Genomic DNA, 4,537 nt, shown 5'->3' with positions numbered 1-4,537 from the left:
AGTTTGATTCCTGGGTCAGGAAGACCTGCTGGAGAAGGGATAGGCTACCCACTCCAGTATTCTTGGGCTTCCCTTGTGGCTCAGCTGGTAAAGAATCTGCCTGCAACGCTGGAGACCTGGCTTGGATCCCTGGGTTGGGAAGATGCCCTGGAGAAGGGAAAGGCTACCCACTCCACTATTCTGGCCTGGAGAGTTCCATGGACTGTATAGTCCACAGGGTCACAGAGTTGGACATGATGCAGTGACTTTCACTTTCTTTCACTTCTATTAAAAATAGAGTAAAATCCCCTGAAGTATCTTTATATGAAGAGACAAATAACTGCTAGAGGAGGGAACTCTGTTTCAAGATAAGGACACTCTCACTCACAAGACAGTCATGTGTTAAAGGTAATAGGGTGAAACACTAGAGGGCTGGACTAGAGAATTCTGAATTTTGAGGAGACAGACTCAGTAGAGTTCCAATAAAAATTCCTGGCAATCTAAGTCAGAAAGAGGAAAGCAAATGCTGTGTACTAGCACATATATAGGAAATCTAGAAAAATGGTACTGATGAACCCATTTGCAGGGCAGTATTCCTGCAGACATAGAGAACAGACTGGGCGCAGCTGGGGAAGGAGCAGGTGGGGCAGATTGAGAGAGTAGCTTTGGAACATACACATCACCATATGCAAAACAGATAGCCGGTGGGGCGCTGCTTACAGCGCAGAGAGCTCGACCTGGAGCTCTGTGACCGCTCAGATGGGTCAGAGCAAGTGCCGGGTGGAGGGAGGCTCAAATGGGAGAGGAAACGTGTCGACCTATCACTGATACACTTTATCGTACGGCAGAAACCACAACACCATAGAGCAATTTTCCTCCAATTAACAATTTATATATATGTTCATATATACATATACATTCTGGCAGGAGACAGCTTAGATTCCCAGTTAATCACCATAGGAGCTCAATGATCAGCATATCCAAGAAATAACTTGGTCATCCCCATCTAGTCCAAACATGGGTCCTTCTGATCCAACAACCTGTAACCTGAAAAGAAAACTTAGTTTGTCCCATAAACATACCCAATATATATTGCTGAAGCAGCATAAAGGTAATAAGGGGGAAGACCCTCAATAATAAAATGATAGAAGACATGATAGCCAATTCTGAAATTCTGCTGAGCTTGCACCACAAAGATATCCCCCCTCCCTGCCGAACTCTGAGTTATTGATTTTTATCTTTATTAAGAATTATATTTTTCATTCTTTTTCTTAGCATCCGATTCAACCTTTTGAATGCTGCTTTCTTAATACTTTATTTTTATGATGACTTCTGAAGCGGTGTTGAAGGGTCTTTCCTCCTTGAAGAATATTTGTTTGTGGCTTACTTCCATTCAAGTTTCCCTGGTGGCTCAGAGGGTAAAGCATCTGCCTGCAATGCAGGAGACCCGGGTTCAATCCCTGGGTCAGGGGAAGATCCCCCAGAGAAGGGAATGGCAACCCACTCCAGTACTCTTGCCTGGAAAATCCCACTGACGGAGAGGCCTGGTGGGCTATAGTCCATGGTGTCGCAAAGAGTCGGACACGACTGAGCAACTTCACTTTTCCATTCATGCAATTTGGAAATTTTAGAGGCAATTTAATGTTTAGTCAGACTTTTTAAACAAAGGCATAGCTTTCTTAGGAATGAAATCCCTTCAGAAACATGGAGGTTCATTATCCAGAAGTCAGAACAAATGAACAAGCATGATAAACAGAAACAGGATCATAGATACAGAGAAAAAACAAATTGCTGCTAGAGAGGAGAGGGTGGGGGATTGCTGAAGTAGGGGAAAGGGATTAAAAGGTACCATCTCCAATTATAAAATAAGTCTTGGGGATGGAGTATACAGAATAGATAATACGGTTAATAGTACTATAAAAACTTTAAATTGAGAGCGATGGTAACTAAACTTAATGTGGTGATCATCTTTAATGCATATAAGTCACCATGCTATATACCTGAAATTAATGTAACATTGTATGTCCATTCTACTCCCAACTTTTAAAAAGGTGGAAGGAGTTCATCACTGGTAGACCTGCCTGATAGGAAATGCTAAAAGCAGTCCTTCAAGTTGAAATGAGAAGACATTAGACAGCAATGCAAAAGCCATATGAAAATAGAAAACTCACTGATAAAGGAAAATATATAGACAAATACAGAATCTTGCAATATAGTAATTGAAGTATGTAAATCACTTTGAATTCTAGCATAGAATATAAAAAATAAACAGATAAAAATAACTGTAACTGCAATTTTGTACTACCAGATACCAAATATGGAAAGATATAATTTGTGATATGAGTAATGAAAAGAGAAAGAGAGGTATATAGGAGCAGAGTTTTGTAAGTAATGGAAGTTAAGTTGTTACTAGTCAAAAAGAGATTGTTTTAACTATGAGATGTTTTGTGTAAGCCCCAAAAGACATTTTGGACTTGGATTGTGGTAATCCCAAAGACAGTACCAGTAGATGCACAACAGAAATGAGAAAGGAATCAAAGTCTATCACTACAAAATGTCAGCAACGCACAAAGCAAGGTATCAAGAGAGTGAAAGAGGGGGGAAATAGCTACAAGACAGCAAACGGCAACAAAATGAAAATAACTAGTCCCTCTGTGATGGTTAATTATATGTATCAACTTGAGTAGGTCAGGGAATGCCTAGATACATTATTAAACACTGTTTCTGAGTGTGACTGTGATGCTGTTTGTAGAAGAGATCAGCATTTGAATCAGTGAAATGAGTGAAGCAGATGACCGTCTCCAATGTGAGTGAGCATCATGCAATTCATTGTGGACCTGAATAAAACAAAATGGTTGCAAGTTGAATTCACTTTCTACTTGACTGCTTGAGCTTAAGACATTGATAATCAGCCCTTGGCATAAAAAAGCTCAGGGTTTTTGTTAAGGCGATAGAACTCTTCTGTATTGTAGTTATGGCAGTGGTACCTGACCAAATAAAATTTAACCAAACTCTTAGAATAATACACTAAAAGCTATGGATGTTAATGGTTTGTAAATTACACTTTGAGCACAAAATGGGGGGAAAAATGAAGAACAAGCAATGAATATGAAAACACGTGTATACTATCAATATATCCAGCAGAATCCCACAAGCAATTTACTTCTTACTTCCCTAAGAACATGGGATGAGAGCTACAGATGCTCTCATGGGGAAACCCCCAGAGAATTCTGTGTTTCTGTGGCTCCTTTCTGATTCCCATGAGCCAGCCTCTGAAATCCCAACATAAATCCATGTGACACCACAGAATGTGTGCTGAGCCCCTTTGGCCATCATTTACCAAACACAGGCATCCCTCTCTGGCCTTGAACCTGAGGATCTGCTATGGTGGCCAGAGAAAACGTCTCAGAGTAAAATTACATTGATTGGCTTTAAAATGATAACCTCTTAGCAAGATGTTTTACAGAGCTTCCCTCATTTGCTAGTTACAGGCACAATTCTGTGAAATATACAAAAAGAGGTAATATTATCAATTGTTTTTCAAACAAGGAGAAGAAAAGTGATTTCTCCAAGAGCATAGTCAGAATTAGTGGTGAATTTGGGACTTTTATCCAGGTTTCTAACTCCATGTTGGGTTCCTTCCCCCATCTTTATTTGTCTTTGAGGTCTTGGGATCTTTGGACCAGTATCTGATAAAGAGTGTCTCTAACAGTGGTGGTTTAGTCACGAAGTCTTGTCCAACTCTTGCAACCCCATGGACTGTAGCCCTCCAGGCTCTTCTGTCCGTGGGATTCTCCAGGCAAGAATACTGGAGTGGGTTGCTATTTCCTTCGCCAGGGGATCTTCCAGACCCAGAAATTGAACCTGGGTCCCCTGCATCACAGGCAGATTCTTTACCAGCTGAGCTACAAGGGTTATGTGCTTTATTCCATGCCTAAATGTCTGATTTCATTATCACTGTTTGGGATTAACTGTCTCTTCTTTTCCAGCAGCAAGGTAAGCTTCTATGTTTCATATACATTTTTAGTGAGAAGTATTATTCATGTAAAGTCTATGGGGCAGCTATATCTACTATGAATTATCTGAGCACAGAAAGAGACGGTTTCAACATTTTTTTTCCCTAAAACAGTGAGTTGAGGCTGAAGTTTGAATGTCAAAATTTCCATCCATGGGAGTTTAGAGATACATATAGAATAAAGTCATGTTGTTCTCCTATAAACCAATAGCAAAAAAAAAAAAAAAAAAGAATAGATGATCCTGTTACTAAGTCTTAATCTCATTTTAGTTACTATCCTATGTCATCTCATTGGAGGCAAGAAAGAAAACCACAAGAGTGAAGTAACCTTGCTGTAAACCACAGAAGTGTTCTAATCAAGTTAGCGAGATCCTAACTCTATTGTAATCTTTCCCCCATAATCATCCTTATGATTACTAGCACATTTACAAATGCAGCTAGTGAGGTGGCTGAAAGCACAGGCTTCTGATTTGGTCACAGCCGGGTGTGAATCTTGAATCCTGAATCTTTTTCATGCTAACAACTAATCGTGCAGCTTTACAT

This window comes from Odocoileus virginianus, chromosome 10, assembly GCF_023699985.2.
Source record: "Odocoileus virginianus isolate 20LAN1187 ecotype Illinois chromosome 10, Ovbor_1.2, whole genome shotgun sequence".
NCBI lineage: Eukaryota > Metazoa > Chordata > Mammalia > Artiodactyla > Cervidae > Odocoileus > Odocoileus virginianus.
Note: the sequence above shows the minus strand (reverse complement) of the source record.